This window comes from Prionailurus viverrinus, chromosome B1 (genome assembly GCF_022837055.1).
Source record: "Prionailurus viverrinus isolate Anna chromosome B1, UM_Priviv_1.0, whole genome shotgun sequence".
NCBI classification, from domain to species: domain Eukaryota; kingdom Metazoa; phylum Chordata; class Mammalia; order Carnivora; family Felidae; genus Prionailurus; species Prionailurus viverrinus.
This window is the reverse complement of record NC_062564.1, coordinates 84,317,975-84,343,856: the sequence shown is the minus strand read 5'-3', so window position 1 is coordinate 84,343,856 and position 25,882 is coordinate 84,317,975. Positions and strand designations below refer to the sequence as shown.

Below are 25,882 nucleotides of genomic sequence, written 5' to 3'. Positions count from 1 at the left end.
GTGGGTGAATGTGTACCTTTGGGTGAGTGGAGAAGACTGAAGAGGCCTATAAACATTACTAATATGGTCCCATTTTAGGCATATCACCCATTCAAAACTTAAAAATAAATTCAATTTCAAGAGAATAAAGTCAAATACATAAGACAAAGATCATATAACAACCTCTTATGACTCTATTCATTTTTATTCTATCTTGTTTCACTTGAGGAGAAATTTCAGATTTGATACCTATTAACAAGGCATATGCCTCAGAAGGAATCAGTTATGTTAATAGAAAAGCTCTAGAAAACCATTACATTTTCTAGCTGGTAAATACAGCATTTACCTATGGTTATGGTTAAATATAGTAGTTCCTTTTCTGTGTCTATTGGAAATTTTTTGGTTTGGAGATCATGCACAAGAATAGATTTAAATTTTTACATACCACAAATATATTTTAAAAAGTCAGCTAGAGATACTAAACCTAATTCTCAGAGCAGAAAGAAGCGACATTAAATGTACCTATTGTAAGAGAGTGACATAACTATATTTGATTTTTAGAAAGTTTACTGGGTGTCAAAGTAGAGAACATACTAGAAGTTGACAACTTAATAAGGAAACTAACTTGTTTGGAGGTTATTTTAATATTCAAGGAAAATAAAATAATAAAGAGGATCTAAGTCAAAACAGAAGCAGATGACTAGAGAAGAGAATCTGGATTCCAAAACAAGTTATTAAATGGGATAAAGGGCCATTTATTAAATGCAGTTACCTAGACTTAATGATGGAATTAGCTGCAATTTAGAATTGAGATAATGAAAGTCAGGAATTTCAGATGAAAGTCAATAAATATGGACCACTAAACTATCTGAAATATAAAGAAAGAGGGATTTTAGTCAAGGATGATGAGTTTAGTTTTAACCATGTTGTTTTTGAAATGTCTTCAAATATTCAGAAACAGTTAAACACATGGGTCTAGATTTCAGGAGAGATACTAAGGCTGGAAAAGTATTTTTTTGTAAATCATTGGCTAATGGTTGAAGTCAAAGTCAAATGAAGTCATTGAAACCAAGTACATGTAGTGAAAAAAAAGGATGACTAAAGACTGAACTGTAAGGCACAAAACCATTCAGGGGAGCAAGAAGAGAATTTAGCTGGTAAAAGCACTGACAGTGATAGGAGGAGCAACAGAGAAGAACAACTGAGGGAACAATGTCATCACTCTACTTACTGGATGTTTCTCAAGTAAACAAGGTCATTAAGTTAAAAGATGACTTTACAAGGCTGAGTAGCTCCCACCCCTTTCCAACCAGAGAGCCTGTTTGAGATATTGAGGCTAGCCTGCAGTGGCACCCTCTCCTTCTGCCAAGGCAAGGGAGCTAAGAGTGTCTTCTGATGACAACTCCTGGGAGCTTTGAAGACTTGTGGTACTCAGCTCAGAGGCAGACAGAGATCACCCCCAGAACAAAGCCAGTGCCACATGTGGAGTGTTCCAGTGCTGCACAGAAACAAGAGGATTAATTCATAGACAAGGCTGAGGGTAGCTCCAGTTCTTCTCCACCAGAAAGCCTGTTTGGGAAACTGAAAGTCCCTCCCCCTACTGCCCCGGCAAGGGAGCTGAGATATACTGAGGAGAGTGTTTTCCAGCTCCATCTCACCTGATGGGCTGGCAACCCCAGGAAGCTGAGAGGTGGGCAGGCAAATCTAGTGGCCATGTTTAATCAGGAAACTTAGAGTGGGGGTTGTCTTGAGTTAATACAACAAACAAAAAGCTTTATGGCTTTAGAGCAGCTTCTCCCACTGCCCTAGGGCAGAGAATCTAATTTGTAACCTCCTCATCCCTGAATACAACTTTCATCCTGCCCAACCAAGGAACCTAACCAGAGCATATAGAAAGCTGCATAGCCTATTCAACAGCCTTACATTCGTGGCATTGGCATTTGAACAGAGAGCACAGCCTGTGGCTCCCCACATCTGGCAGAGCAAAACCAGTTACCTCACCCAACCAGGGAATTCGGTGCACACTCTGGTTTCATTAAAGTCACCAAATAACAAACTGTACAGGTCCTGAGTCCCATTCTACTGCTCCGCAAGGACAGGGAAATTAATTCATAGCTCTGTCTACTACCAAATACTGTACCCAGTCCTGATCATCTAGTAAGCCTCATCAGAGAATCTGGGCAAGCATAGAGCCCATCCTATAGCTTCACTAGGGTAGGGAACCAGGGCCATAAAACTATTTAACTGTTCTCAGCCAGTGGCACAACTTCCACTCCCTGCCATCCCTTTAGACCTGGAACAGCAGCCTTGCTCAAAAATAGACCATAGTGACAGACCCCACCTGCTCAAGGACATTATCAGATACACACCCAGAAACCCAAACTTAGCTGCCTATTGAAGAGCTGTCTCTAGCAAAGAAAACTTGTAAAGTCTAGAAAAGGAGGCCATTACTCAAACAGGTAGAATTAATAAGGACACAAGGATACACACACACACACACACACACACACACACACACACCAGGCAAATATGACACCAAAGGAAATTAATAAAGTTCTAATAACTGACACTAAATATATGGAGATCTGTGAGCTGTCAAAGAATTCAGAATTATCTAAGGAAGTTTAGTGAATTACAAGAAAACAGACATATAACTAAATAAAATTAGGAAAACAATGCATGAACAAAACAAGAAGTTTGATAAGGAAATAGAAACCATCAAAAAGCAATAAAATAGGAATCTAGACTTGAAAAATATAATAACTGAACTGAATAACTCAGTAGAGAGTTTTAAAAGAAGACTTGGGGCGCCTGGGTGGCGCAGTCGGTTAATCGTCCGACTTCAGCCAGGTCACGATCTCGTGGTCCGTGAGTTTGAGCCCCACGTCAGGCTCTGGGCTGATGGCTCAGAGCCTGGAGCCTGTTTCCGATTCTGTGTCTCCCTCTCTCTCTGCCCCTCCCCCGTTCATGCTCTGTCTCTCTCTGTCCCAAAAATAAATAAACGTTGAAAAAAAAATTAAAAAAAAAAAGAAGACTTCAGGGGCGCCTGGGTGGCGCAGTCGGTTAAGCATCCGACTTCAGCCAGATCACGATCTTGCGGTCTGTGAGTTCAAGCCCCGCGTCAGGCTCTGGGCTGATGGCTCAGAGCCTGGAGCCTGTTTCGGATTCTGTGTCTCCCTCTCTCTCTGCCCCTCCCCCATTCATGCTCTGTCTCTCTCTGTCCCAAAAATAAATAAAAACGTTGAAAAAAATTAAAAAAAAAAGAAAAATAAATAAAAATAAAAGAAGACTTCATCATTGGTGGGGGTGGGGAATCACTCACCTGAACAATAAGACATTGAAAATTACCGAGTCAGAGGAGGAAAAAGAAAAAAAAAAAAAGAATGAAAAAGGGTGAAGAAAGCTTGCAGAAATTATAATACAAAATGAAAAGAAACAATATTTGCATTATGAGAATACCAGAAAGAAAAAAGAAAGAAAAACAGACAGAAAGTATATTTAAAGTAGCAAGGGTTGAAAAAAAAATCCCTGAACCTGAAGAGATAAATGGACACATAGATCCATGAGGCCCAAAAGATCCTACAGAGCTGAATTTAAATAGGGCTACACTGAGATACTGACTATATAATTGAATAGTCAGAAGTGAAAAACAATGGAAGAATTTTAAGAGCAGCAAGAGAAAAGAGATAAGTTACATACAAGGGAACCCCTAAAGACTATGAGCAGATTTCTCAACAGAAATCTTTCAGGCCAGGAGAGAATGTGATGATATATTCAACATTTTGAAAGGAAATAACTGTTAACCAAGAATTCTCTACCTGGTGAAGTTGTCCTTCAGAAACAAAGGAAGGAAAATACTTTTTTTATTTTCAATTAAATTTTCAATCTTAAATTGAAGATTAAGGAGAAAAAGATATTGTTGGGGCAAGAAAAAAATCTAGATGATATAATCTGCTATAATGGGAGGAAGTTGGGGGTGAAGAGAAAATGAGGTATGATCTGAAAAGCATTAACAGAAACTTGAGATTCTGCCCAATGGCCTTATTTTTATCCATTCAAGAAAAAAGTATATTTAAGAACAATGGAGTATAAAAGATTTATCAACCTGACTTCAAAAGCACAGTACATAAAGGAAATATTAATAAATTTGACTACACTAAAATAAAAAAAATATTCTGTAAGTACAAGATACCACAAAAACTGAGGTAACAAATTATACACTAGAAATATATTTGTAACAGAAATTTCAGCTCCAGTTTAGGATATACAAAAATGCAAAGTATTACTCCCACTATAAACTCAAGAAAATGCTGAATATTTCAAACCATAAACATTTCTTTAACTAATCTGAGAACAGAAGTCTTACAGGAACCAAGTAGCCTGAAACCTAAGAAAAGGCAAATGCCTTCATGGAAAAGAGCTTCCCTCCACGGAAGAAAGAGATGTCAGGCCTCATATAAGCTACTAATAATAATTCAGCCAAAAATATTCAATGACTTACTGAAGGTCAAGGGGGACTAGTATGAAAGTACAGAGCTACTGAAAGCCATAAGCTCAAAAGTAGGCTGCATTCGCTAACAGACTTTTCTTCATCCTTGCAGAGGCTCATGAGGAAGATTGGGAAGAAAGTGGGAATCTGGAGAAAGTGTCCTTTGGTGATTCAACCCTAGGGGAGGGGAGTAGCCATCACTAAAGACACACCACTTGGATCCTCTTCCCTATAGAACAAAAACTGCAGACTCTATTGCCTTCAGGGCATAGATGGAGACTCATTGCAACTAGAAGATAGAAATAAGAGAGGTACAGAGAAGTTTCCTGGGATCAGATCATTAGAGATTCTCTGATCCTCTATTGCTGAGAGAAAGACAGGACCACTGAAAAGCCTCATCCTCAAGACCCAAGAATATAGATTTTGCCTAAGATAGAGGTTAAAAATAGGACAACAGAAAATGTCTCTACTCCTACCAGTCCAGTAAACAGTAGGAAACTATTAACAGCAGCCTACCACTGGAGGAGGCATAAAAACATGAACACTAAACCTCTCTTTGGTAGAAGCTCCCCAAAAAAGCCTTAAGCAGAGAGTAGAGAACAGTCTTCAGACACCCAAACCCCACTATGAGTAGAAATGAATGTTAGAGTTATTTGAAACTGGTGATGCACTCAAGGCAGCCATAGTAACAACAAAACTCAAACCCAGATCTGTTACTGACTAGATTGACTCAATTTAAAGTGTAGTAGGAAAAGAGGAATGCCCACTTCCAGGCATAGGTACTATTTTTTTTATATTTTACTATCCTACACACTACACAAAGAAGATGAAGACTAAGATGAACATTCAAGAGAAAAGAGGGGAAAAAAGCAGTTAAGAGAACCAGGTTAATATAAGACCCAAATGTTGGACCTGTTAGAAACAGAATATACTTAAGACTCTAATGGAAAATGTGGATGACTTGCATGACCAGATGGAGATTTTTAGCAGAGATAGAAACTATTGGAAATGACCAAATACAAATCCTAGGAATGTAAAACACAGTAAGAAAGGAAGAATGCTTTTGACAAGATCATTAATAGTTATGATACCATCAATGAAGTAATCAGTGAACTTGAAGATAAGCCAATAGAAATTACCCAAACTGAAACACAAAGAAAAAAAGAAAAAAAAGACACAAAGAAAAATGAAAATGCATACGAGAGCATTCAAAAGCTGTGACACAATACCAAATTAAATATATGTGTTATTTGAATCTCAGAAAAAAGAAAAAGACAGAATAGATATTTGAAGAGATAATGGCCTAAGATTTTCCAAAAATATTAAATTTCAAAACACCAATCCAAGAAGCTCAGAAAACACCAGAGAAATGACATGTACACAAATATACCCATAAACAAACAAGCAAATCAAACAAACGATAAACTTCTATGTATATCACAGTCAGGCTTTTGAAAAACGAAGATAAGGAGAAAAAATTTAAGGTGACCAAAGCAAAAAAAAAAAAAAAAAGCAAATTACATATAGAGTAACAAAAGTAAGAAAATATTTTGGACTTCTTGTTTAAAAGTATGTAAGTGACATCTTTAAAGCACTGAAATAAGAAAAACATCAACCCAGGATTTTATACAAAGTAGAAATAACTTGTAAAAATTAAGAGACACAAAGACTTTTATCCAGACAAATAAAAACTGACAAATTCATTATCAGCAGATTTGCACTGCAAGAAATATTAAAGGAAGTTTTTCAAGTATGACATAACAGAGAGATACTTGAATCCACAAAAGAAATGGAGAATGCTATAAGCGATATAAAAGAAAGTAAATATTAATTTAATCTTTTCTTGTTTGTAGTGACTATAAAAGATAATTGCCTAAGGCAGGGTTTGGCACACTTCTATTAAAGACAGATAGTAAATATTTTAGGCTTTTTGGACTATATGGTTTCTGTCACAACCATTCAACTCTGCTGTGGCAGTGTAAAAGCAACCATTGGCAATACATAAACAAAGAGGCATGGTTGTGTTACAATAATATTCTATTTGTAAAACTAATTAATATTCAGGATTTGGCCTGAAGGCCAGAGTTTGCCAACCACTGGCCTAAAGTAAAAATAGTAGTGATGTATTATATACTGATAGCATACATAAAAGTGTAACATATAACATCAATAGCAAGAAGGGTGACAGGGACGAATGGGGAGTTATTGTTGTCTAGTTCTTACACTAAAAGTATAGTATACAATTATATCACTAAAATACTTGAAGGTAGATTGTAATTAAAATGTTTATGACAATTTGGGGAGTAATTACTAATAACTTTTAAAAATAAGTATAAATAATAACCCAATAGTGAAGGTAAAATGGAATAACAAAACATACAAAATAAATTTTAAAGCAGAGGAAAAGAACAAGACAGATGGAATATATAGAAGACAAGTAGCAAAATGTTTTTAATCCAACCATGTCAATAATCACATTAAATGCAAGCTACACACACACACACACACACACACACCAATTAAAAGACAGAGATTATCAGCTTGAAAGACCTGACTATATGCTTCATAGTTATAATGAAATATAATGACATAGTTAAGTTAAAAGTAAAAAGATTGAAAAGACTGAAACAATTATATCATGGAAACACTAATCAAAGGAAAATTGCAGTGATTATTAATATCAGATAAAATAGATTTCATATAACACACATTAGTATTATACAAGGATAAATTGTAATTCACCAAGAAAATGTAACTATCCTGAAGGTAAATGGGCCTAGCAATAGAGCTTTATAATACATGAAGCAAAAACTTAAAGAACTGAAAAAGAAACAGACAAATCCACAGTGATATACTTAGAGACCTCAACATTCCTCTCTCTACAACAGATCAAACAAGTAGATAAAACATCAGAGAGGATACAGAATACTTAAATAACACTACTAACAACTTGACCTCATTGGTATTTATTAGACTTCATCCAACAACAGAATACATATTTTGTTTCAAAGTACACATGGAATGCTTACTAAGATTATATTCTTGGTTGTAAAACAAACCTTAATAAACTAAAATAAAAATGTGTGTGTTTTTACATTTAAATCAGAATAAAATCACTATGCTACATATAAAAATGTGCTTAAAGGGAAAGTTATATTATTAAATGCTTATATTTAGAATACAAGTTCTCAAATCCATGATTTAAACTGAAAAGCAATTCTACTTATAAGCTTCTATTTTAGAAAAATTATTGAAAATGCATACCAGAAGATAATGGAAGGAATGTTCATAATAAATCAGCTTCAATAAAAAAATATTGAAACAGGCTAAAGGCCTGCCACTAAGAAAGTAGACAAATATATTGTAGCCTATTCATTCTATATAAAATGAATCTTCATATATCAACATTAATTAACTTCATAAAGTACAGAGGAGAAAGAGTGAGGAGGGACAGGAAGACAGAGGGAGGGATATGATGGCACTTATAGAAAATTTAACAACATGTAAAATAGTACTCTAGTTCTATATTGCGTAGGTGTACATACATATGAAGTCCAACCACAGAGAAATGCATGATAAACACTTAAATCAGAATAATTATGATATTTGGGGAACAAGTGTGAGGGATGTGATCAGGAAGGGGAACACAAAAAACTTCAAATGCACAGGGAAAGTTTTGTTTATTACACTGAGTAAGTACAAAATGTCTCTATATTTTTCATTATACCTTTGGTACATCCTAAACACTCATTATACATTTAATTAACTAAAAAGGCAAAGTCATGTGTTGAGAGAAAATGGGCAAGAAGTTGGGTAGGAGGCTGGAGAAGAAAAGTGGAGTTCTGAGCTAGCCTTTAAGAGTACCAGATGAGGGAACAAGTGGAGGCAGTTTTATGGGGCCAGCTGGGCCTGGAGACCACAGATTTATAGATATATGTGTGTGGCTTTCTCCAACAGTGCTCAGCAGTCTTGTGGAGAAGGATAGTTTCATTGACAGTATAGGGGTTTTGCCTCCTGATGAAGTGAGAGAATAGTGAAGCTAAGACTGTAATAATACAAATATGACCAAACATCTTTTTTAGGTTGTATTGGGAACTCATTAAAGGGGAAAGATGTAACATATTGGCAGATGAGAGAATAATTCAGTTCTGAGTAATGAGAAGTCCAAGGTATTGCCATGGGTATAAGTAGATGGCTGAAATGGCATGGTATTATTGGTCACCAGGGCTAGTAGGAAAAAGACACTGTGCATCACAGATGTTCAATGGGTTATTCCCATGGAAACTGAAATCTCCCAGGAAGATAACAGGCAGGACGTGTTCTCATAGAAAAGTCTGAAGAAAGCAGAAGTTTCACCAATGAACATGACAAATAGGGGTGGAGGAGTGGTATAGCCAGACATCAGCAATCTTACGTGAGGTCCTAACAGCTTAAGGGGACTCTTGCAACTACTAGGAAAATAGTAGCCCAGCCTTCAGTCCCTGTGGTTTGTGGCCTGTCTGTATTAGAGTAGGCAACTAGGAAGCAGAAAACCCCAGAAACCAAGTTTCCATTAAGACAAAAAGACAAAGAAAACATTTTCTGAAGAGGTAGAAGGCTAAAGAAACTGTTTTCTATAGGAACAGAAGACCCTAAGGACATTATATAACATTTTTAAAAGTGAGAAGATCAGGGGAAGATTGAGTCATTTGCCCATAGCAAAATGAGGATGACACAAGGGGCAAGGATACAGGACAGGGGGTGCTTGTGGTTTACGTGCTATCCCAGGATGACAGGAATATAAGGCATCATATGATGGGCTGTACCTGGGTTCTAACCAGAAGGGCATACCTCTGGTTAAAGAAATTCCCTAGCCTGTTCAGGCTGAGGTCTGGGCAGGGAGTGTTGGAGGCTCACTGACACTATGTACCTGCGGCTTTTGTTCAGCTTTCCAAACAGTGCTTTGATATAAGATGTTGAATAAATGATTAATTCCTATCCATTTCAAAAATAAACAGAATAGCATGTCTCTATTATGGTGATTGTATAGCCCTTCAGTAGCCAACCCACTAAACTTGTTCACTTCATGTCAGTATCCTGAAACTTCTAACACCAGGACATTCTGATAAACCAGATATAATTCACAATGCCAAATCACTTGAAAACCGTCTAAAACCCTGCAATTTACAAGAGGGAATATGGATGGACAGGGCTTGTAAGGATCAGCCAAATGCTATATAATGTCAAGAAGACATAAAACCAGGAATATTATTTACCTCTGCCTTCTCTGTTTCTTTTTCCTCATGGCAAGTGTCAGGGTACTTTGAAAGCTACCATCTTCATAGGATAATTATATTCAAAGTTCTGCAACTAGGCCCCTATTCTCAGTAACAGGGATTTATTCTTATTTATATCATTGGAAAGTAATAGAAGAATTAAAAAAAAGTTTCAGGAAAAAGATTCTTTTTGAGGAAAATGGCACAAATTGGCAAATTTGATATTTTACCTGAAAAAAAAAATCAGGCATGTATTTAAGGTCAAGACCTTCCTTGCCCTAGTCATGAGGCCCCTGACTAGGCAGAGCATAAGTCCTGACAGAGCAATGAATTAAGATTCTAGGGCAAAATTTCTGCCCAAGAAACCAACTGTGTCAGGAGACAATTGAATTCTTTAAATTGTCAGTATGGTTTTGCTACCAATATTGAATTCAATGTGAGCCCCTTTGTCACAAGAAAAATAAGGATGAGAGTTGTCAAGGCTCCAGACTGATCAAAAGCCCAGCTTCCAGGCTTTACCACAAGGAAGCAGCACTGACATGAGACAGACAGAAGACCCATGGATTTAGCAAGACCAAACAGCAACAGTCTATTAAGGCTTTGCCACTCAAAACACGATCCCTAGACCAGCAGTATGAGTCGCCTGGAAGCCTTTTAGAAATGCAAAACCTTGAGCCAGACCCCAGATCTTCTAAATTATAAACTGCATTATGGCATAGAGCATTTCTACCTACATTCAAGCATGAGAAGCACCATTTTAAGAATAGAAGCCCAGATTCCATTCCCATAAACTGGGAGAAGTAAATACGGAATTCTGCCAAATAAAAAGCCAATATGGGCTAAAGGCCCATGTCACTTAATCAGACTTTCTAGACAGATGCCAAGAGCTGTTATGGATCCTGGCCTGGGCTTCAGTCTCTCTAGCCACTGACTTATGACCTACATATAGTACTCTCATTTCTACCCAGAATTTTATAATCTGGGTTGTCTGTCTGAGGCCCTTGACACCCACCTCCTTTTTACTCATCTATTTGTTGGCCTCTTTGTATTGAACTTTTTCCAATGACTAACCCTAACCCAGATGTGATTCTTTCCTCATTCTTTCCTCCTTTTACTTTTGCATTCTCCAGACTTAGCTGTGCTGCCTGACTCTTGGCAGGGTCAGGCCCAACACACCTCTATTGAATACTTGGCTAAATAGACCCAGGTCACTGTATGCCACACTTTGGAGAATGTTGGAGGTTGGCCAGGACATGTATATGGCAGCTCATAATAAGAACTTGTATCTTGATGTCATCAAAATCAGGATCATCTAGAGTCCAGCAACTTACTGAACACATCTGGACTGGGGTTTTAGAATACACAGTGGTTCAAACTATACTGACACATGGAAACAGGAAGGAGGGGAAAGGGTGTAATAAAATATAAGTGGCCGGCATGGTACTCTTCCTTTTCCTCCTTGTAAATACCAAACCAAAGGAGGTTCTACTAATATCCACTTCATGGAGTCTCTCCACTACTGCTTTTGAAATTCATTTTATCCAAAAGCAACCACAATTTTCTGAGTACTTATGTGACTTTTCTGAATATTATGTGCCATGTGCCATGTTCTGTATTATCACATCATATGCATAACATTAATCTTTATAACAAATTTAAGATGTAACTCCAGCTTTACAGGTGAAAAACTGAAGGTTAAAAAGTAATTTGTTCCACTTAGTAACTGGAGAAACAAGGAAGTTAATGTGAGTTTCTAATTCTTCTCTGCATTCTACCTGCTATCGCTTTTCAACTTTAACATACAAAAATCTTCAAATGTTTACCATCTCTTAAAAAATATACTAGGGCAGATAGGTAGGGAGAAAGGAAGAAGGGCTAGGAAACATTTATTTTATTTATCTTTTTATTTATATTATTTTCCTTCCTAAAAATAGAAATCTCTGGGAAACCTATAACATATCAACATAGCATTTAAAGCCTAAGCACCAGAACCCCCAGGAAAGAGAAAAAACCAACCAAACAAAAAAAACCCATCATGGTAGATATTTTTATACTTCTATTTATAACATTCCGTCTTCTTGAGACATACTCATCCCTATCACTTCTACTGGGTCCTGATGAGAATATACTTTCAGTGGACAAACAACCATGAAAAAGAATCAATAGCAAAACTTCTAAATAATTGAAGTTTAAAAATAGAAGCTGATGATTGAACATATCCAATTCTACAGACCCACCATTCTGGATACTTAACAAAGGGGTAAAATTTCCTCCTTTTGCTTCTTTGAATCATAGGATTGCCTTCTGGAGATTGCAATCTCAGTCAAGAAATAGTCCCAAGTCACAATGAGTATTAACTGAATATTCATTGAAACTAGCAAAATCTTGATGTTCACAAAGAGCACAGAGCAACAACTCAGAGCAAAGAACTCAGTTCAGCAAGCAGAGAGATTGTATCTTTGGTTCATTGTAAATCAAAGGTCAGTCTACTGCTCGTTAGTCTCAAATTAGGATAAGAACAATGTTGATCTCTACTGTGTATAAAGTAAAAGAGGCTCTGTCAATCCCTGTGACAAGGCCCTTTAATCCTGAGAACTCTGTAGTCTTTGTGCCAGCACTAGGCCAGATCTGAACCATAATTTACATAGTTTTAAGTGACCTGACATCCTGAGAGGGAGCACTTGGACCAACTTTAGGAATATGGTCAGTAGGCCATCTGATTTGCTAGTTTTTGCTCTGTGTCTGTCATAAAAATGAAAGCATCCTGAAGAACTACAAAGTGAAGATATGAGAAAATGCTCGATTTAATCTGAATCATCTCTTTGTGACAGGTTGGTTACAGATGTCTACCCATAATCCCTCATTAAAATAATATAATAAAGGGTACCTGGGTGGCTCAGTCAGTTGAGTGCCTGACTCTTGATTTCAGCTCAGGTCAGGATCCCAGGATCATGGGATCAAGTCCCAAGTTGGGCTCCATACTGAGTATGGAACATGCTTAAAGTAGTCTCTCTTTCTCTCTCTTTCCTCTGCCCCTCTCCCCTACCCACACACACTCTCTCTCTAAAACAAAATAATAATTTAAAAAATGCTATAATAAAATGTTCTAACAGAATATAGACTTGAAAAGACCTAAAGAAACCAGCAGTTGTCTCATTTAAGTGATGGGAACACTGAAGCCTAGAAATGAGGTGGGAGAGCTCCATGTGCCCAGCTGGCTAGTAGCCATGCTGAACTAGAGAGAAGGTCTTTTGTTCTGAGGTAAGCTTTTTACCCTTCTCTTCAGGGTGTGACACTCGTGGTTGCTTCCCACCTATTACACAAAGAACAGAAATTTTCATTGGATATTCCCAAAAAGACAGAAATGTCATGAAAATTTTTTCTTCTATAAACACATCATGTGACACCTTGATTCTGCCTACTTGACAAAAACTTGTAAAACCTGGTCTCAAGCCCCAAAGGCACTTAAAAAAAATTGCTAGCACCCAGCAAAGATTTAAAGAAATAACACAACAGAGTTATGTAAAGTTCACTAGATGCTTGGGTATTTTTTAATGTCCTTCTCTGTCATCTGGAAGACCAAAGAAAGGATAGGAGTTTATTGTCTGCACTTAAGATGACAGGTTTTTTCCCCTGATACTTTTATTCTGCAAACTTCATATTTCAAATATAATGACTCCTAGCAGCCCATCTCAAGCCTATCTTAAGAAGCAGAGATGTTCAGAAAGAATTTTAATTTGGCTGGAGGTTGATTCTTTTCTTTTTTTTTTTCCACATGTACTAAAGAAGACTTGAGGAAGTGCTGTCTCAGCAACATCAAATGTCTCAAATCCTTATGAACACTGTCACACACAAACACCCAAGGCCAGTTAAATACCAAGTGCTCAAGCAAAACTAAAACTGAAACTTTGATTATAACCGTAGGACATTTCTAATGTAGACATCAGAAGTTATTAATTCACAGAACTGACTGAATTCCTCATGATGATACATTTCAAGTTCCAATTAGTATTGACTAAATTACCTATAGTTTCTGATGATTAATTGCTTATTTTCTTTTGAAATTTGAAATTTCAAAGAAAGACAGATAATGAATTTAATTAAAATTTTATCTTCTGCTTTTTATTATAACAGGCAAGAATAAATGTATAGATGTGATTATTATAATTTCACTTTAGCTCTCCAGAGAAGTTCATAGAGTGCCTGAGGTTATCTACAAAGAATATAATACGGCATAACTAAGTTTTCTTATCCATACTGCCTACTGCATACAGATAATGAGTCTTAATTCTTTTACTACAAGCAGGTCCTTTACTCTCCAATATGTACAAAATCACACATTCCACCTTAAAATGTTTACTCAATAAAATTGCACTACAATAAAAGAGCAAGTAATAGGTGATAAAAAAAAAAAAGAAGAAAGAATTCAACTGCTAAACTTGAATCGGACAGAAGACCTATAAAAAGAATGAGGCTGAGCAGTGAGGTTCAAGCCATTGTTCTGCAAACTCATCTAGCATTTCTCTAGTGCATCTTCTGGAAATGAAGAAAATCATGGAGTGATTTGATAAGTCCCCTTAGTAGTATGGGTTAATCTTCTGTGATCAGCTAGAATATATTAAGGATTTCCACTGAGACAATATGATATTCCAGTTCAAACTTTATGTGAAATGTATGTCATTAATTTATGCCAGAACACTGAATAAAACAACATCCGTAGACTTTCCTTCTTCCTTTCCCATCTTCTCAATCTTGGCTGAAGTCCTCCAACTTTTAAGATTGCTCTTATCCCATAGGTAAGGAGAAGTAAGGAAAGGAAATACCATAGTCATAAATCCATATGACATGTATTTCTTGAGCATCTACTATATGGGATGCAGTGTGTAAATAGAAATGTTCCCTTTTATATCCCATCCTTGAGAAAGTACTAGTTTCAGTCCTTAAACAGAACAACCAACATAATACCCACCTCCACACCTTTCTCTCATTCCTGCTTCTATCCCCTTGCCCCATTTCCACACCTCCCTGCCTCCCGTGAAAACATATTTTAGCACTTAACATTCCCTGACGCTTTTCCTCTTAGCAAAATATTCTGAGAATTTCTTCACTCCCTAATCCTTTGTCAGAAAAGTTAATAAATGTGTCTTTGTTTGGCTATTTCTTGTTGTGTTTCTGGAGTCTTTTTCTATAATTTAACTCTATGTTAGTCTGGTAAACACATTGCAATTCTCTCACATGGCACTTCTTATTACAGTAATTTGTCATGAGAGAAGTTATATAGGAATGTGGTTAAGAAACCTATGATGGATCCAGACTGCCAAGGCTCTGCCAATTACTCTGGGACCCTGGGCAGTTTACTTAACTGTACTATCCTAGTTTCCTCAACATAAATTGGTAAAATGGCAATGCCTGCCTGATTAATTGTAGAGAGAATTAAGCAAATATATGCAAAGTTTTTAGGTATTTCATTTTTAGCAAAGATGGACCAATGTAACAGAACACTGTATCTCCACTGATTGGAAGTAAACACAAAAAGTGAGCTACCTGATGATTTAAAAAAATAAACAACAGCAGGAAAATTTTGACAAGGAGCTAAACATGGAGAAACATACACATAAGGGTGAATTTTTCTTTCCCTATTTTCCTTGTGCTTTTGACCTGAAGGTAGTCCCCATTTTTTGACATGGGCCATAAAACTGGGACTCTTCTTTTTTAATTGAAATAATATATATTTAGAACATAATGGTGTTAGGCCAAAATCCAATAACACAAAAATATCTGGGAAATTCAAATGTTTGAGAATTAGGCAACACACTTCTATACAACCACTGTGCCAAAGAGAAAGTTACTAAGGTAATTAGGAAATCATTTGAATTATGAAAATAAAAATAATATCAAAATTTGTGGGATGCAACTAAAGTGGTACTGACAGAAATTTAGAACACTAATACTAGAAAAGTCTTACATCTAAGATCTAAACTACCATTTTAGGAAACTAGAAAGGGTACATTAAACTCAAAGCAAGCAGAAGGAAGAGAATAATAAAAACAAAAGCAAAAATCAATGTGATTGAAAATTAAAACAATCGAGAAAAATCAATGAAACCAAAAGCTGTATATTTGAAAAGATAAATAAAATTGACAAACTCCAGTTAGATAGACCAAGATAAAAAGAAGCTATAAATTACAATATTGGGAAAGGAAGAGTAGAGCTCATTATAGACCACTAACCTTAGCATAATAATAAAGAACTATTCTGAACAATATGAAGATAAAAAAGGTAACAAATAAAATTGAACAATCTTTGAATAAAAACTACCAAGTTTCACTCAAGCATACAGCATACAGAGGGGTTTTTTCTAGGAAGGAAAAACTATTTAACACTAAAAAATCTATTAATACAACTCATTATATCAAAAGACTAAGAAATTAAGAAAAAAACATTTGATAATCCAAAAGATGCAAAAAAAGAAAAAAACCACCAAAAAACAGTTGAGGAAATTCAACATGCATACAATAAAACTCCCATCCATTAAAAAAAAAAACAAAACTGTCAGCAATTTAGGAAGAGAAAGGAAGAGATGCTCAATAATGGGCATCTAGAAAAATCCTACAGCTATGATTACAGCTGGATTATAACAGACTCAATACTTTGCTGCTAGGATCAGGAATAAGGTAAGGCTTCCACTCTTAGCTTTCCTCTTCATTTTCACACTGGTGATCTTAACCAATGCAGTAAGTCAAGGAAAAGAATTAAAAGACATACAGATTGAGGCAAGTCTGGTTGGCTCGTCGGTTAAGTGTCTGACTCTTGGTTTCAGCTCAGGTCATGATCTCATGGTTCATGTGTTCGAGCCATGTCAGGCTCTGTGCTATTAGCACAGAGGGATTCTCTGTGGAGGGATTCTCTCTCTCCCTCTCTCTGCCTCTCCCCTTCTCATGCTGTCTCTTTCTTTCTCTGTCTCAAAATAAATAAATAAACTTTAAAAATGATATAAAAGACATACAGATTGAAAACAAATAACTAATGTTGTCTTTATTTGCAGACAACATGAGTACATTGCTCATAGGAATGCAAAATAGTATCTCTTCTTAGGAAAAAAAGGTCTGTCAGTTTCTTATAAACACTGACCTTCCATATGACCCAGAAGTCTTCCTCCTATTTATTTTCCCCAAGAGAAATGGAATTTATGGTCACATAAAAACCTGTTTTTAATGTTTTTTTTTAAACTAAATATTCAAAATCACCCCAAATCTCTTCAAATGATGAATTGATAATCACCTTAAAGTATATCCACAAAATGGGATATTACTCAGCAATAAAAAGCAATACATCATTGATACCCACAAAACTTAGATGAATCTTCAGCACATTACAGCCAGATTCAAAGGGCTTCATACTATATAACTCTGGAAAATGTAAATTATGGAAATAAAATATAGATCAGTGATTTCTAATGGTTGGAGGTAAGCAGGAGAGGTTGACCATAAAGGGATAGAAGCCAAAAGATTTTGGGGTGATGTAAGTGTTCTGTATCTTAATTGTAGTGGTGTGTATATGACTGTTTACATTTGTCAAAATGTCAAAAAGTCTAGAACTATACACCAAAAAGCATGAATTTTCCTGTGTGTAGATTTTTAAAATACTGAACATAAATAAAACAAATAAAAAGAAATTAGAAGATATAGCAAGCGGTCAATCAATATTACCAGAATTATTAATTTTATTAATATTTACAATTACTAACGGCTAGAAAAATGGAAGATGAACTAAGAGAGGTACAAGTGGAATGCTCTAGTAATAATTAATGTGAACTCAATTAAAAGGAATGCAGAATCATGAAAGGAAGGAAAAAGAACATATTCTGTAAAGGAGTAAGAAGAGAAACTGGGAACAAAATATTGATTTATATGGACCAAGAGTGGAGCGTCTGTGTGGCTCAGTTGGTTAAAGTGTCCGACTTCAGCTCAGGTCATGATCTCACGGTTTGTAAGTTTGAGCTCTGCTTTGGGATCTGTGCTCTGCTTTGGGATCGGAGCCTGGAGACTGCTTCTGAATCTGTGTTTCCCTTTGTCTGTTCCTCCCTGGCTCAGTCTCTCTCTCTCTGTCTCTGTCTCTCTCTCTCTCAAAAACAGATAAAAATTTGGGGTGCCTGGGTGGCTCAGTTGGTTAAGTGTCTGACTTCAGCTCAGGTCACGATCTCATGGTTTGTGAGTTCAAGCCCCACGTTGGGCTCTGTGCTGACAGCTCAGAGCCTGGAGCCTGTTTCAGATTCTGTGTCTCCCTCTCTTTCTAGCCCTCCCTCACACACACACACTCTCTCTCTCTCTCTCTTCTTCAAAAATAAACATTTAAATAAATAAATATTTTTTAAAAAAATTATATAGACCAAGTGTCCAATTACCAAGACTTAATTGATAAACTCAAGTTTGATCTAAATAGGCATCAATAAATAGGGGCTCCTTTAAGTTTGGGATGAGGGATGGAGAAGCAGTAGTAGCTTCTGTGCAGGGGCAATTTTCAGCATCATGTGTGTGTCCAAATCATAAATCAGGGAGGGAGACCCAAAGTAAAGTAAGGCCACAGGGTATGAGTCGCAGGCAGGTGTCCTGGGAATTAGGGTACTCGAACCACTGGGTGCAGAGCCAGGCTTCAGACCTCGAGGACATGGCAGCCAAAACTAAGGACACATTCAGAAACCCAATCAGACTCAGACAACTGATGTGACTGTTGCCTGGTGCTCATGGCCTAAATTTATCTCACCAGTAACCCAGACACCACTGTGGAAGCATGTAGTAAACTCTGCCAGAGGTTCACTCCTTTGGTGAGGTGTTTTTTTTGTTTTGTTTTGTTTTGTTTTTTGGTTTTTCTGTTTGTTTTTGGTAAAAGAAAACAGGATGGAGTAGAGGATGGGAGGAAAGAGCCATTAACATATCCAGCTGAGTTTTCACTGGCTCTAAGTCAGGGTCACCTTCCACAGATGGGGAGCAAGGAACAGTGCCTGACAACAAGCAAACAAACAAACAAAAGGGGGATTAAAATAATTATCTCAGGAGATACCTGGAACTGCTTCAAGAGATGATATTTAATTGGACATTGAGAGATTTGTATATAAAAAATGTGGGGATAGATAAAAGGGAGGGAGAAGAGAAGAGGGGTTGAAGAGGAAAGCAAGAATGAAAGACAAAAAAAAAGAAAATATTGAAAAGAAAGAATGCAAGCAAAGACAAAAAGCTACAAATGTAGAATATACATAAGCAACAGGAAATTGGTTAATCTGAAGGGAGCAGACTGCATGGAGAAGCAGCAGGAAGTGGGTATATTATCACTGAAAGAAATCATTCATTGGGACAACCACTTTTGCATAGGATGTTAGATACAGTGTTTGTCAACAAGGGAATAGGACAATCTGGGTTATCTACTTTCTAGCACTGTTAATTCATGGTTTCACTCAATTAAACAAATATTAATTGAGCAACTATCATGCCTAAGAGCATGAAAAGTGCTGTATTTCAGAAATAATGTCACTATGCCTTTAAGTGGGGTTTATAATCTGAAGAGCAGAATCCAAAATATCTATAAGGAAAAAAAAAGTTTGAGGAAAAGGGTTAATCTGCTTTGAGTCTTCGCCTCCAGGGTGCAGAATCAATAAGCACTTTCTGAATGTTTAATATTTGCAATATTCTGTGCTAGATATTATTTTTATGTATCCTCAAATTTAATTTTGTTTCTGATTACTCCTTTCTTTTCTTTCCTTCCTTTTTAGAACTTAATGTATCTAAAGCTGCTACTATATACTAGTCAGTGTGGAAGTTAAAAGAGAAATAAAACAGAAACCATGTTGCATGAGATTTAAAATCCCATTTTAAAGATGGGTAAACTGAGATTGAAAATGTTTAGAAAATATGTCCAAGTTCAGACAGGAAACGAGTTAGGGAACAGGGATTTAACAGTGGCCTCAACACTTTAAAACCATTGTTTGGGGGTGCCTGGGTGGCTCAGCCGGCTAAGTGTCCATTTTCAGCTCAGGTCATGATCTCGTGGTCCGTGAGTTCAAGTCCTGCATCAGGTGCTGTGCTGACATCTAAGGGCCTGGAGCCTGCTTTGGATTCTGTGTCTTCCTCTCTCTCTGCCCCTCCCCAGCTCATGCTCTGTTTCTCTCTCTCAAAAATAAAGAAACCCTAAAAAAATTTTTTTTAATAAATAAAACCATTGTTCCTATACTGAGCAAAATATAGTCCCTAAAAATTACAATTTCTAAAGATTAAAAGACTAGTCATTTGGTTGAGAAATCCCTCCTGAGAGAGGGAAGAGTAAAGTTCAATTTCATGCCAGATAATATGTTCCCCAGAGGCCAACTCATTTAATGACAGGCGATTATTCAATCTGGCTGAAATATTACCATTTCTATTTTTATCTCTACTTTTATGTTTCCATGTTGGTCTTTTTCTTTCTTTTCTTTCTTTTTCTTTTTCTTTTTTTTTTTTTTTAGCCATTTTCAATTAAGATTTCTAATTAGATTCTAAATTTGAGACATCTCTAGTTGAAACCAAATGGCAAAAGTAGTAATTAAAGGACAGCTGTTTGTTGTCTTTCTGGGGATGAAACAAGGCTTTTTGTTTCTAAGTTACGAAATCCTAGGGAATTCTTCATGTTTTTATCTTACTGTTTTAATAATAGTTAACTGAATTGAAAGATGCTGAATTGATCTAAAAAAGTCAATACGCTTTCCAAGACAGATGCTGAGAACCTCTCTTCTGGAATAAGTTTAGGTTAACTCCAATATTCTGGCTTACTGAAATTTTCATTGTTATAAATACAAAATCTCCACATTTTATACAAAATCAAATAATTCTTTAGGTGCTACAGTAGGCACTACCCCAAGTCATTTTCCTAACTTGAAGACTTTTTAAAATTATGACAATTTTATAAACCAACAAGAATAAGCATTTTCAATGGAAAGGAATAAGATTCAGAGCAGCTGAGATGCAAAATTTCTCTTATGGTTTTCTTTTGCCTGATTTGAGAGAACAAATATTATTAATACTGATACTGAAAATTATTTAGTAAGACTTTACTCCATAATATTTTCACATGAAAAGTATGATCAAGATTTGAAGCAATTAACCATATAATTCAGGTCGAGAAAAATCTTCTGCCTGAAAAAGCTAAACCACTGAAGCAGACAGATTTTTTTTCTAGCTTGAATCATCTAGATTATAATAAAATTTCTAATATCATTTAATGTGCATAGCCATTAAATAGGTCAAATTACCTAAAAGCAGGCCAGCCTCAGAAGTATAGGGAACCTCTTAAAATGCGTATTTCCAAGAAAGAAACTTCTAAAACATTTTCTAGTGTAAACCTGAAAATAGCTTTGGGAAATGCCAGATTAAATAAAGGTATACACACACATACATATAGACATAGACATATATGTTTGTTTGGTTATTTACTATTTATTATAGCTTCTCAAAACCTCTACTGTGTTACAGCTCCTGAGAGTGTTATAGTACTCAGGCAATTTCAGAATTTCTTGACTCCAAACCATTTTATGCAGAACTTGTCACAGAACTAGTGTTCAAAGAAGTGAACATATTGAGGACCTCTTTCCACAATCCTAAGACATTTACGTAGTACTTTGGCAGATGCAGGAAGGTAGGGTTAGATGGCAGATTTAAAAAGCATCTATATCCAGAGAACCAGGAGAGAAGGCTAAATGGCATTGCACAGAAATGCCAAGGGCAGAAAGTAGCCAAGCTGACCTGGGACAAAGTCCCCTTACCAAGGCCATTGAGGCCCTGTGGGACTAGGCCACTTCCCATACTCATTTTCATCCAATTATCAATCCGGCTTCCTCTTACTCCTCTCTCTAGCTTTGTGACTTTGGTATAGCTACTTTATCCTCTTACCAATTATTATGTTTATTCACTGCTATTCCATCTTCCTGGGACTCTTCCCTACACTTCAGCTCTTAGTTTAAGTGTCATTTTCCAGAGAAATACCCTCTGTTTAGCAAGTCCACAATAGATTCCTCCCTGTCTCCCAATACTTTCTCCCACAAACTCTGCTATTTCTCTTCATTGCACTTACCACAGTTTTCATTCATATATTGATATTTCCTTATTTGTTACATGTCACCTCCACAAGCTCCTTGAGGGCAGCAATGGACCATGCCTGTTTTGTTCTGTAAAATCACCAATTACCCCACAATGAGTGTTTGCCATGTAACAGGCCTTTAATGAATATGTGTTGATTTTATTATTATTATTATTAAATTCCTTCATATTTATATCTAGGCCTTGCCTAATTGAAACCCTCAAAATTAATTTAATATATGCATAGATATCAATTCCTCTTTAGGATATGGTCAGCCAACTATAACATGCAGTTACACAAAATCTAAGACACCAAGCTGGCACTTTTGTAAAAATATTTTTTTAATGATAGGGGCAATAATTTTGAGTTCATTATCAATCTAAATAAACATTATGTGTTAATTACTGAGACCCACAATTATACCTGCTTTGCTGTTGTATTCCACAAATTGCTCTGGCTCTTCTATAATCGCTTTGCTGACTTCAGAGCTCTGTAAAGGACAAAGGACAAAATGTTAGAATGTAGTGTTTCACTGGGAACCTCCCTTGCTAAAGCATACCTGGCTAAAATTTTAATATGTTCATAATGCCCATCATTCCAAACTTGAGGACTTACCATCACAACGTCATGGGACATAGCCTGAGTTACTTGGTTGCCTGAGTTACTCACACCCTGCACATTCCAATGAAAGGTCCGTCTTCAGGATTGGCCTTTGGCTAGTTCCTGGAAGATAACCTCTGAGCTCTTGCAATAGTCTGCCTGATAAAAGAGTTTTTGTATGCCTGTGCCTTGGCGGAGTCTGACCAGGTACATTGATGGTGAACACCTGTTTTTTGCTTGGGGGGAAGGGGAGGCTAAAGCCTGAGTAGCTGAGGTTAGTCAGCTGGTGCTGCGTGCTTATGTGATTGACCCCTAATGAAACTACAGGACTGACCTCCATTAAAACTCTAGAGACCAAAGCTTAGTTGAGCTCCTTCCCTGGCTGACCACACTTCACATGAGTTGTCACACATTGTTCTTGGGAGAACTAAGCACATCCACGTGTGACTCCACTGAGAGGGAACACCTGGAGGTTGGCAGAGGGACTTTGCCTCATGTGCCTTTCCCCTTTGCTGATTGTAATCTGTTTCTTTTCACTGTAATAAATCACGACTATCAGTGTAACAGCTTTTCTGAATCTTGGGAGTTCTTCTAGCAAATCATCAAGCCTGAGAGTGGTCTTGGGGACTTCCCCCATACATAACCACCCTATGAGGTAGATACTATTATTACCCACCTTTCATGGGCAGAGAAATTGGCAAAGAAGGGTGAGGTAACTCAAAGTCCCATGGCTAATTTAAGTGTCAGTATTTAAATGTGAACCCGATGATCTGGTTCCAGAGACGGAGCATTTTACATATTTTATCAATTATGTCATGTTGTTTGCCAAAATATTTGTTATTATCTGTCATTCAATATGTGTATCAAAAAATGCCACCTGGTTCTTTTTCTTTTTATCAGGAATAATTTTCACATTGAAAATTTATTAATTATCGAGATTTCATTTTATCTTCCAAGAAGAGAACAATAACTTGTATTGTTAAAGTTGTTCTTTAACCATTCTACTTTAATCAAAGCAAACTTTCCTCCAGTCCTTATCAATAATGCAGATGTGACAAGATTTTCTCATTTACATTCTCATCTATCTCTCCCCATTCTAAATGTTTTTTTTTTAATATGAGGCCTGAAAAATACAGAGTCAACTTTATATCATACCAGGTATTACTTAATTTAGGAAAAACAAAACACCTTATTGTAATTTTTAAGATTTATGATTTTTGTTTAATATTTATTTATTCTTGAGACAGAGAGAGAGCACAAGTGGGGGAAGGGCAGAGAGAGAGAGGGAGACGCAGAATCTGAAGCAGGGTCCAGGCTCTGAGCTGTCAGCACAGAGTCTGATGCGGGGCTTGAACCCACCAACTGTGAGATCATGACCCGAGCCAAAATCGGACGCTTAACCGACTGAGCCACTCAGGCGCTCCAAGATTTTTGATTTCTTAAAAATGTTTATTTATTTATTTTGAGAGAGGGGAGGAGGGCAGAGAGAGAGGGAGAGAAAAGATCCCAAGCAGGCTCCACGTGGGGCTCAATCCTATGACCGTGCTATCATGACCCGAGCCAAAACCAAGAGTCAGACGCTTAACCAACCAAGCTACCCAGGTGCCCCTGAGATATGTAATTATTTGAGTCTAATAGATCTGGAGTTGCTTTTAAGGTAAGTGCTAGATAAAAATAGTTTCAGAATAGGAGAAAGCATGAGGCTTCTGTTGATATTAAAGAAATGCAAACCATCTACTGATTTCTAAACACAAAAGAGAAAAATAATTTACCAATTGTGTAGAAAAGTTGTAAGTTTTCATTCAGGAAGACTTTGCAAAAAAAAAAATGCTTTTCTCTAATTTGTCATTGCCATTAGGTGGATGAGGTAGTAGCTTTATTCTAACACTTGAACAAAACTGTAATGCATTCTCTTATCTTTTTTTTTTTAACTCGCCCAAGGCTCAACATTGTATTCTGTTGTACATACAGTGGATGCCAGTGTCTTGCTTTTATCACTGATACTGCACATCTCTTGATATTTTGAGGGGTCATTATATCTGCAAAGGTAATGAGTCTACCTTGCAATGTGTACGTGCAGAGGTCAGTGTAGTCTCAGATGACCCGTAGTGTCCAAAAAGGTTATTTTGAAACAATTTTCAAAAATACAAAGAGCATACATAGCAAGGGCAACACTGCACACAGTGATGATGAAATACATCAAACGTAAACTGGATAATTGTGCAAGTCCAAGGAATAAAAGTTTATGATGCAGAAGGACCAACTGTGTTATTTGAGTCCGAGTCTTTCAGATTCATTTTATCTCCATTTATGGTGTTATCACTCATCAACTCTCATCATGTAGCAAGAACCAATATTTACCCAAACCCATCAAAGTGTATAGTCACCTTAAATAAAGATCCTACAGAGTTAATACAGACCAAAAGCCTTAACACAGATCATCACCTTGACAATACATGATAAAGTATGTCATTATGCTTTAATTAGGACATAAAAATTTGTTTTTAAGTTGAAAATGCAAAATTCTATTTTGAACAACTTCTGGATGTTAAAGGGAATTGAATGTTACTGATTAGAATTAATATATGGTAACATAAAAAATCAGGATAAACTTTATTAGGTTCCACTTTACGCTATAGAGTTTGGTCCTTTCTTTGGTTCCTATCTGCATTCCCTTTGTGGCCCCAAATGATAATTCCATCACTCATATTCTGTCTCCTTCTACCCTAGTGATCTGGTGTGATGGTCACATAGCTAAATTCAAAGCTAGCTATTTCCATGTTGCCCCATGAAAGAAAGCTGGGCTTCAGGTGGCTTGCTGTTGTTCCCAGACAGCCTGGGTGAGTCCAGGTCAAGAGCCCCCATCAGTGAGAGGATTGGGGATTTTGTGCCAAAGGCAAAAGCTGAGTGGAATGGAGTTTAGAAAAGATCAGGGAGAGAGCATGCTGTGTCTGTCAGGAAATTGTATGATATGAAGGTCCTCATCGGTTCTGAAAATGTTACACATCCGTCCCCTAAAAGATCCAGCAGTTAAAAAACAAACAGAGAAACAAAACTGCAAAGTGCCCTCGGGTAATTGCAAAACAGTCAGAAAGTAAATACAGGAAGTGAAGAGGAAACCACACAATGTTAATAAAAGCTACCTGTTTTATAGGCTGTTGTAAATATTTAGTTAAGGCCACACAGCTACGAGGAGCAAAACCTGTATTCAAACCCAAACAGTCTGCTTCTTGGACTCATTCTCAGAACCACTAGACCAGGTTGCCTTTCCAGGAAGGCCTTGTGTGCTATGCTAAGGTTAGACCTTGCTTTCCAGGAGATGTTGAAACTATGTAGATTTTATGCAAGGAAATAAGATGATCCAGTTTGTGTTTCAGACAGACTATTGAGAAGCTGTGAGAAATATAGCCTAGAGGAGATTAGAGGGATTAATTCGGGGGCTTTTCCAAAGCTTTAGTAA

The 25,882-nt window shown here is 36.7% G+C and overlaps 1 protein-coding gene across 2 annotated transcripts in view; it reads right to left on the bottom strand.

The window, feature by feature from the left end:
• INPP4B (inositol polyphosphate-4-phosphatase type II B) overlaps positions 1-25,882 on the bottom strand; it is a 403,509-nt gene that overhangs the window by 372,267 nt on the left and 5,360 nt on the right. For both annotated transcript variants that reach the window (XM_047855552.1, XM_047855554.1), the window contains exon 2: positions 22,246-22,312. The gene's annotated coding sequence lies outside the window, so the exon portion shown is untranslated. The remainder of the gene's footprint in view (positions 1-22,245; positions 22,313-25,882) is intronic.